The sequence below is a fragment of the Asparagus officinalis genome, chromosome 4 (assembly GCF_001876935.1).
Source record: "Asparagus officinalis chromosome 4, Aspof.V1, whole genome shotgun sequence".
Classification (NCBI taxonomy): Eukaryota; Viridiplantae; Streptophyta; class Magnoliopsida; order Asparagales; family Asparagaceae; genus Asparagus; species Asparagus officinalis.
The window spans coordinates 92,739,144-92,750,138 of record NC_033797.1 but is presented as its reverse complement, the minus strand read 5'-3'; the positions used below and the strand labels follow the sequence as shown (position 1 = coordinate 92,750,138).

Genomic DNA, 10,995 nt, shown 5'->3' with positions numbered 1-10,995 from the left:
CTGAACCAAGGGAGCATGGGCTGGACATTGGGGAAAGAGAATCCCGTGCCCCCTCCCATGCTTGTACCCTCACAGCATGGGCTAGAGCAGCCTAGTCCCCCCATGTTCACAGCATGGTCAAGAGCATGGTCCCCACGTTCACAGCACCAAACCAAACCAAAGCCAAAACATAAACTCATCATCTACAAATTGCTCGTGCTGCTCAGCAGCCACATATATTATTGTTAGCTTTTTCCCCATTTTTTTTTTGTTGAACTTGTTTAAAGTATAGTGCAAATTGCTATGTATATTTAATTGTGTTGCTTGAGACTTCATCCGAACTCAAGAGATCGAGTAATATTGTAGAAGAGTCGAAGACACGGTGCAGGTAGTTGAGCAGAGACGTGTAGCTTTCAATTATTTGAAGGCTATTTATGTCGAATGATAACATGGGCGCGCAACACTCATCAAGGTCAACAAAACCTTAATTAGTACAGATTCTATTAGAAGCTCCTCTTCAGATCTTCAATTAATCCTGGCTGTGTTTCAATTTCATTTATAGATATCTTTATCCTACTTGTGATACCATCATACGGCTGCTCCAAAAATTTTCCGTAACTATTATAACCATTACCTTATAATATTACAAACCTATGATACAATAATTAATTAACATAGGCAAAGCCTCAAAACAAAATAACCAAATTCCAACTACATTACAAAGCCCTCGAATTTTACCTCCCAATAACATCTCCACCCCCAACCATAAGTCCCTCCTCCGAAAAATCCGAGAACGTATCATCGGACTTCGACAGCGCATAGGCCACATCGACCATGCTCGGCCTCTTCGCTGGATCCCTCTGAAAGCACGCCCTCGCTATGTTCATCACATTCATCACGCTCTCCATACTCCCCGACCTCTCTTTAATGATTGCTGCGTCCATCCATGCCAAAGTCCTCCCCTCTGCTCGCTTATCCTTCTTCTCGAATATCCCTTCAACCTCCATCCACAGCAACTCCCCTTCTTCACTTATCGCCTCTCTCCCCGACACGAGCTCAAGCAGCACAACCCCATACGCGAAGACATCCATCTTGGTTGTGACCAGGCCGTCGGCTAAGTACTCTGGCGCGATGTAGCCCTGGGTGCCAACGATGTGGGTCGTGACGGCGTTGCAGCCGGTCTTGGCGAGGCCGAAGTTGGCGATCTTGGCTCGCATCTTGGAGTCGAGGAGGACGTTGCTGCTCTTGATGTCTTTGTGGACGACACGAGGCCAGGTGTGTTCGTGGATGTACTGGAGGCCGTGGGCGAGGTCGAGGGCGATGCGGAGGCGTGTGCGCCAGTCGAGGGAGAGGGCGCGTGCGGGGTCGTGGATCCACGAGGAACGAGGAGAGGGAGCCGTTCTCGACGTATTCATAGATCAAGTAGCAAATGCCCGCGTCGGGCTCGATGCAGAAGCCCTCTAGCTTCACGAGGTTGGTGTGGTTTACCTTATATTGGGGACAAAATGAAAATTAGCGGGAGAATAGGAATTTATGAAAAAATATTAGCCTATAATAAGTTGTTAATAATCTTTGGAAATAAAAGTACAAACTATGCGTTGTCTTTAAAATTGGTTTCAAATTGTTGATTAAAATTTCCCGAGCACTAGCACTAAAGTACTTGCGGAGATGCATAGCCTCTAATTGTGTCACAGGATAAAATTTATTTTTGCTTGAATTTTTTGTTATTAACGAATTACGTACAAGTCAGCTAGAAAAGATGAAAGTTCAGAGAGATTTTGTGAGACATCGCAAAGAGCAGGGGGTTATGTAAGATAAAGAAAATTCAAGAAGGTTATGTGAGAAATCTTTTAAAGTTCAAGGAGATTATGTGAAGTTGACCTTTAGAAATCCACTTACCAATTGGACATGAATTGGAACACCGGAGTAAAAGACCATCTCATTTGGTAGGCATTTTAGTTTTTTAGGATTTGGAGGTAATATATATTTTAAAATTTTGAAAATCTCAAGAAAATTGAAAGACCTTAAATATAGTTGTTGCTATAACAAATCTTGATGTCAATTAGAATCAATTAAAATTTCAAATTCAATACTGACGAAGTTTTAATGGGTCAAAATACTTATCCTTTCTGAAATTATCCTTGAATCAAAGGTCAAAATACTTATCCTTTCCTAAAATATCCTTAGGCCTCGTTTGGTACGCGGGAATGGGGTGGAATGGAATGTCATTCTCACTTCTCATTCCCTCATACCAAACAAAACTTGTTTTTAGATGTTGGAATGACCATTCCCATGGAATGACCATTCCCATGGAATGATCATTCCCACTTTTTGTGGGAATGGGCATTCCAAGTAAAAAGATAGGGAATGACCATTCTCATTCAAGGGGACAATCAAATTAGTTAGGTTTTTTTTCTAATTATACCCCTATTAATAATAAGAATCAATTTAAAAATCATGGCTTTTGATTACGTATTCTCATTTTCTCTCAGCTACTAATTATATTCGAACAATAGGAATTTTTTACGGGATAGGGATTAAAACTAGTGGTACATATTTTAGTAGCATATTAAAACTAGCGGTACATATTTCATTAGCCTATTATATCACAATTTCTCAACATAGGAGCAACACAATTTAATATAAAAACAGATACAACTGAAACTATATATTATTTGCAGATTGAAATTCTTTCATGTCAATATTTTTTTTGGTCAATCAAATTTTTTTGTTTATTCACCAATGTTTAAAGTCTGTTATTTTCATCAGCATATTATATTCTTTTTGAACTTTTGCTATTGATTTCCCACCATAGAGAACTATATGTACCCATTACGTACATGTTTGATTGTGGTTCATGCACAACAATAAATCTAACTTTTGATTGAAAAATATTTGATCCAATATTAATGAAAAGAGGAAATTCTCGCTGAGAAATTGGCCAAAATATTAAAATTATCAAAACCATATCATGTCTAGACTATATATAGAGGTATAAGGGCATTATTATAACACATACCTAGATTAATATAACATATGCAGAAATAGTGAGAATTGTTAAAAAAATATAAACGAAACATACACCTAATTGATAACATGAGCATTAGTATAACACATACCTAGATTAATATAACATATGCATAAATACATTTTTTTAGTTATTATCATTAATGTTTATTTTTATCTTATTAAAAATCTATATTGTTATAAGGGCATTATTAGAAAATGAGATTCCATTCTCACTTGTGAACTAGTGATACCAAACATGGGAATGTGAATTAGATTTTCATTCTAGCTTCATTCTACAAACGCACCCAAACAAGAGAATGGGAATGACCATTCCATTCTCACATACATTCCATTCCATTCATTCTTCTATTCCATTCTCACTTGATTTCATTCCCACGTACCAAACGAAACGTTAGAATCAATTAGCATTTCCAACTAATTTTAAAGTAGAATAGTTATCCCTAATTTTTAATTACTTGCCAAGTAGTGACTTTGGGTTCTATCTAACTGCCTATGTCAACTTTAGGTAAACCACCAATTTCTTTATGTATCCCAATTTCCAAAATCTTACATACCTAAGGGGGTGTTTGGTTTAGTTTCTAGAAATTATAGGAAATATTTTCCACCTAAAATATGATTTCCTTGTATTTCTTAAAAAATTATAGGAAAAGTTTTGAGAAATCAAAAAGTACCAATTTTTTTGTTTTTTGTACTTTGCTTGTTTGGTTCAAAACAAGAAAATGACTCATAACTTTATAAAAAATAACAAGATTTGGTAGGTTTTTAATTAAATATGGTATGTGTTAGATTTCTAGTGATTTCCTCTCATTTTGAGAGGAAATTGTTTTTTGTAAAATTTGGTAGGTTTTAATATTTTATAGAAAATATTTCTGTAAATTTTTTGTTGAACCAAACACAATTTACAGAAATCTCTGGAAAACTTTTAATTACAAATTTGCCATTGTCAGATGTTTTGAGAAAATTTTCTCAAAAAGTGTGCAACCAAACAGCCCCTTAGACAACAATAATAGCTTTTGTTGAGATTCACACCTCTCAAGGTAGAAATATTATGGTAAACTAGCGTGCCAGGGGCACTGGTTAATTATATAGTCCAATCTCATATTGCAGTTAAAAGTGTCTATAGGCTGTTAGTTTTGCAAAATTTTATGAGTTAAATGGTACTTAAATACCCTATTGTTTTACCATATTTACATTTAAATATTCTTAATTGTAAAAAGTAGCATTTTAATACCTTTAGTTGTAAATTAGTTAATACTCTAAATTGTAAAAAAAATGGCATGTTAGTGCCTTCTGTTAGTTGCATGTGAGTATATTCCTAGAAATATTCTCATGTGATTAGCTATGACATTTTTATAATTGTATTGATCCCATTTATTATCATATTTACCGCTATACTTGTCATCCATCATTTTTATTAATGTTTTATAGAGTGGTATTTTTCTAACGGTGCTTACCATATTCTAACGGTGGACAACTTTATTTGTGTGCTACCTTTTACAACTTAGACCACGATTGAATTAAATATTATTTTGAGTTAATAACCCTTTATTCTTTAAAATAAAATAGTAACATGTTTGGATTAAATTTTCAAAGGATATTAGGTGGAACCATTTAGTTCATTAAAATAAAATAGTCTAGAGATTTAAGACTAAATAATAGGGGAAGAGAAGGTGTTATTATAGTTCTGGTACTCTTTTTCAATTGAGATTAGATCTAAAATGACATCATTACTCCTTAACTTTCTAAAAGTTATCAAGATTTTTCATTTTCAATCATTTCCGTCGTCCACTTTGATTGCATATTAATCATCATGTTTGCGTATCCTTACTTCAATTGCATATACCTATTAAACATCCTCATTTGCATGTTAACCCCCTAAATCTAGATATTTGTTAATCCCCCGATATTTGTTAAATAAAATTTGTAAAGAGCCCCAAAAGAATCTGAAAATTAAAAGCAACCCCTTAAAAATTTTGAAAACTAAAAACAAAGAATTAAAAATAAAAAATACAATAACCCCCTGAAAAATACGAATTGCAACAACCCTAAGAAACTCTGCAAATTTCAAACTATATAGCTGAAAATTTAAAAAAATAACAAATAACCCTCTGAAAAAATTAAAAATTACAAATAACCTTTTAAAAATGTTGAATATTTTTAAACACCTGTCTAAATTTTAAAAATTACAAACAGGTCGTAAGAACTCTGAAAATTACAAACAACCCCTTTAACATTTGGAAAATTCCAAAAAACATCCTCTTTAGAAATATGAAACTTACAAACAATCTCCTAAAAACCTAAAAATTATAAACAAACTCCAGAAATACTTCACTAGTATGTAGAGGCATTGTGGACATTTACTGTTATGCTCTAATATTATACCCTCTTATAATGATAAGTTTCCAAACATGACATAGGTATTAGAGGTGCTAATAATAAATTGAACGAAATATATTATTAAAAAATTAACTCACTATAGTCTGATGGACTATTATAGCCCAGGACTATAGTGAGTTAAATTAATTACGAGATTAAAAAAGTCCCTAAACCAAACATGGTATTGGGGTATTTTAGTGTAAAGGTGGTGAAAGAATAGGGCATTTAAGTGACACATCCAATTTTATGAAACACTACAACTAAATTTTACATTAGGTGATAAGATTCAGGTTAAACTAGATCCGTCAGTGTCATTATCTCATCCCTTATACTTAATTTATGAGAAACCAATAGCTATTTCAACTTATATTATCTTTTAAAAGATACCCTTGACGCCGTTCACTTATTCTTAAAATCAGGCACAACATAACAAGGACTTTTAAGTGTTGCCGAGTACAAAATTGTATTACTCAATCTTCACTAGAATGAAGAACTGTAGAAGTTTGATATAGTGTATAATAAAGCAATCCAAATTCAAATTTCTATTAAACGTAAACATAAAAGTATTAAAAGACACTATTATGTGAAAATATAAATGATTTGTCCATAAGAAAACACACGCAATCTTAACAATATGTTAGAATACAAAAATATAAGCCTCAATCTACATACAATTTGGGAACTTTGATAAACTAAAAATGTTCTTAACCTAGTTTCTCCATGTTACCGAAAGTTTAAAGTATAAATTAATACACTCTACTGTCAAAATTAAGGAACCGGCTGCTATAAGTCATGCTGGATGACTAGTACTTCGTTAATGTGAACTGTGAACTGACAGAGGAAAGTGGTTTGATGACGGTATAGGGTTGAACAGTCTTAAAATTTATGCCAATTTGGACCCCAATACAAGAGTCATTTATTCTAATTTGGACCGAGTCAACTAAACATAGTCATGGTCTTGTTCTAAAGTGTTCGAGTCGTCATGAATAGGGATAAGATCATCCACCAAATTGCTATACGCCGAAGCATGATTTATTTGCGCTCTAATAATATCACATATTTAACCACTAAAACATTTTGGTGGGCTGCAAGAATCTAAGTGTTTGTTGAATTAAAAGTTGGCACGTGCTTAAAGGCACAATTAAAGGCAAAAGTATTGGCAAAAATGAAAAGCCCATGAAGCACATAACAATTTGAGTTGCGTCAAAGCAATTGTTAATGACCTTATTAATGTACCTTGTATTCCTTATGAGTCCTTCTAATGGCCTGGGTTTGAATCTTTATGATAGTCTGGAGCCTAATTTTCTGGAATCGTAAAATATGAATAACCTCCAAAAATATTTATATATACTCTCCAATAAATAGATTCTCAACCATGTGTCTAGAATCAAGATCCTTTCTAATAAGTGGTAATTGAAGAAAATTCAATTATCTCAATCTTCATCGTCTACTTCGATTTTAATGAATATGATCATGCCACGTAAGATTTTCACTATTATCTTGAAAAACTATGATCTTGAAAATCATTACTGTGTACTTCAAACCATTTACGACCAGTATTTGTGATTTGTTTGAACTAATTCCTTAAAATTGAAATAGATAATAAAAATGAGGGTAATTTTATTCTCTCCAATTACCACATAATAGGAGAGAATCTAAATTCCACATATATGAAAGTCATCGTTTGGAATATTAGCATACAATCTCATATAGAAAAAATTGTCATCTTGTGACTTTTTCAAGCTATATTTTCCTAATTATTCTCTCCAATCTATTCCTTTATACAAATAGGAGGATCAGAGAGTCACTGTTCATGCTACAGTAAATGCTACAGTAGCATTATTACTGTAGCTAGTAATTAATAAAAAACACTACTGCAGCATACTGGTATACTGTAGCACTTAAAATGTACTGTAGCAGAGCGGGATACTGTAGCACTTCAAAAAATTCAAATCACATTGTATTAAAAAGTGGGATTACTGTAGCAAAAAAAAAAGTACTTTGCACAGACCGCAAACTAGTTACAATATATAGGAGAGAATTTGAATTCTCCATATTATACAATATTCATTTTTTGGAATATTAGCGGACAATCTTGAATAGAAAAAGTTGTCATCATGTGAGTTTGTCAAGCTAAACTTTCTTACTTATTGACTAGGGGTGGAAATGAACCAGAAAACTAACAAATAGTTTGTTAATTGTTCGAGTAGCTCTTTGGTCATTTTCGATTCGGTAGTTCATTTAACGCTAAACAAATAATATATAGTGTTTGAGTTCATTAACCAATAGAATTTAACCAAATGCATGTTCGATTCGTCTGCTTATCAAATATTCATTCAAAATCTGATCGGTTGTAATTTGTATTATTACAAATATGACGTTACATTTTCAGCCCACTTACATTTTCTACTTAAGTCCTTTATACTAATTTTGAAAGGCTTAAATAATATTACTTCAATTTTTATAATAAAATATTCAAATTAAATATACATACATCATAATTGAAAAGGAATAATTTTGTTTATAAATTTAAATACTATTTGAATAAGTACACAATGATATTCATAAATACTTGATAAATCCTATGTATTTGAGTTAGAATTCGGAAAAACTCCAGATGTAGGTATTCGAATTCCTGTTTGAATTCGATAAATTTTAAAGAAGTATAAATAAAAATGTATTAGTATTCTATTCGATTCGATAGTTTGCCACCCCCATCCTATACAAATAATAATCTTATTATAAACTCAACAATCTCCTAACGTAATCGTAACTTTCAGTCATATACTATGCCCATATCAAAACAGAGCCTTTTTAAGCGTCGCATTCTCTTGAATAAAAAATCTCAGGAAAAGTACCTACCAAACTAGTTAGGAATATGACTTAAGCTTAAAAGATAATTCAATTCATAAAAAAAAAAACTTTCATCGGAAAAACGAAGAAAGAAATAAACAAAATTAATTAACGTGATTACCTTCTGCAAGATTTTGAGCTCATCACAAGCATTCCACTTCATCTTCTTAATGGCGTAAACCTCCCCATCCATCACTCCTCTGTAAACCGATCCCTGAATCACTCTGCTCCGATCGAACCCGGCCGTCGCCTCCACCAACTCCTCCATACGATACACCTTATACTTATCCAACCACTCCGATATGTCGGTCATCAGCTTCTCATCCGATAAGCTCCTCCCGAATCTCCTCCTCTCGTTATACTTCCCTCTACCTTCCTCCTCCAAGTTTCCTTTCCTCTTCCCAAGATACCCCTTTCTCCAACCCCAAACCAAACCCATCAACAGAGTAGCCCACAAGAGACCCATCAAGCCCAGTCCAATAGCTAAGCCCGTCACAACTCCTCCATTGTCGTTCTTCCCAACTGTAACAGTCGCGCGCGGAGGCGACGGCGGCGGTTTCACGTGGTCGAGTATTACAGGGGGAGGGACTTTGGAAACTGGAATCAGAATCGTGAGGTACGGCGTCACGTGCCTCTCAGCGCCGTTGATCGAGACCAGAGACTGAACGTCAGTTCCGAATTGGGCCGCGAGGGCCGAAAACGTATCGTTGGGCTGAAACGTGTACGTGATCAATATGTTTTTCGACGAACTCCGATTTGGGCACTGACAGAAAATTGAAGACGACGTAGCGCGACGGAGAGATTCGTCGTGTCAGATAGGGTTGACGCCTCGACGGCGGATAGACTTAGTTGTCGAATTAGTGGCAGAAACGTGTAAAAGTGTCGCGTAGTTGATTTGGTGGGGCGCGAGGTAGGATAGTGAGGATGAAGGCGCAGTTAGCGGATGAGGAGAGGCTGGTTGGGGCAGAGGGAGGAGTTGGGGTGAGGTTGCTGGCTCGCGCTATGCGGAGCGGCTGAGGCGTAGAGGTCGCGATGGAGGGAGGTCGAGGGGGAGGTATGGGGCGGATCGGACCCGGCGGTAGAAGCGTAGGTTGGCAGGGGTAAATGGAGGTAGGAGAGCAACGGTAGCCGTTGGATATGTGGTGGAGGGCTTTTGAGATTGAGAGCGGGATTTGGGAACGAGAAAAAGGAGGAGGAGCAAGAACCTCATGTCGCTGCTTTTCGTTTTGTCTTCGGGTTCGGGGTTAGAGAAATTGGGATTAGGAGGGAGGAAGTAGGTTATAAGTAGATCCCGAGTGGGGTGCTTTCGTTTCGTTCGGTCGTGAAATAAGAAATAGGCAGTCAAAGGAGATGAATCGCTGTCTCTGACGAATTTGATGCTATTGTGTTGTACATCGGTGGAGGATCTGAGATGAGAACAAAATACAATAGAGAAAACAAAAATCGTACAGTATGAATACAAATATTTTAATGTTTATATTACCAATTAATAGCGCAACTGCACTGAACATGTAAAATATCTTTGTATAGAGGGTCTTTATGTAAAACTGTAATATCACTTCATATATATATATATACACGATCAACCCTATTGCCAGATTCTCTCTCTTTCTCTCTCAATAATCTCACATGGTATTAGAGCATAGGGTTTGAAACCCTAGAATCATGGCATCCTGTTCTTCGAGTTTCTCAGAGACCCCGACATTGTTTCGATGCCTCATCTAATCTCGGCTTCATCTTCCTCCTCAACCTCGACTTCGATAACACATCTGATCTCGACCATTCTGACCCTGTTTCGTCGGTTTCAAAAGGGATACCCGACCATGCTTCTTTCTTTAGGTTCTACAACACTGCCGCTGATCTCATCTCCTTTTTCCGAGATTACCAATCCACTGTCTCCTCCTCCTACTCTGTCCATTGGCGAATCACACCCCCTATTCTCTCTTTTGCAACAACAACAACCCTTCCCGACGATGGGAACATCAATTTGGACCTAACGTCAACCTGCGATAACTCGTGCCTTATTCCTGACGACCACGCAACCAATTGGCATCGATCAGATAGCTTCGGGACTACATGGACTAAATTTATCTCGTGGTTTACATGCTCCTCATTATAAAGGATATCGTTGCTTTGATCCGGTTTCCGGTCGTGTGTATGTTAGTCATGATGTTCGCTTTCATGAGACAAATTTTCCTTATTCCTCTATTGTCATTCACACGTCACATGACTCGTCTCCTCTCATGTTTTTCATCAGCTCGTCCTTGACTTCATCATGTTCTCCTCTCGAGTCCTCTTTCTCTACGCCCTTCTTGACACCGCATGTCACTCCTATGGCGACTACACCCTCTCCCTTGGCGGACTCTCTTCTGCCACACCAGCTGCCTGTGAGCTCCCTGTTTATCTTTATCATTGTTGCACCTAGTGTGCCGATGTAAGGTCCTTCAGCCCGCCTTCAGCTACTGCCGTGAGCGCTGGGGATCAGTCGCTATCCACCATGGTGGTATTACTGCCAATCTCTTGAACAACAAGCTCGCTGACCGATGAGGCCATTTCTCCTCAGCCATTGTCCGCCCAAGCAGCGGTAAGTGCACTAGAGACCACGCCTAGGGCATTACATGTGGTTGCTCCGTCAGCGCCATTTCTTCCCAACACACTTCCTACTTCATCTTTTACCACTCTCCCTCAAAATTCACATCCTATGCAAACTCGAACTAAGTCGGGTATTGTGCAATCGCGTCATCTCTTATCTCTCCA

At 36.6% G+C, this 10,995-nt stretch overlaps 1 pseudogene; it reads right to left on the bottom strand.

Moving 5' to 3' along the window:
• Nucleotides 580-9,041, bottom strand: LOC109837848 (annotated as a pseudogene).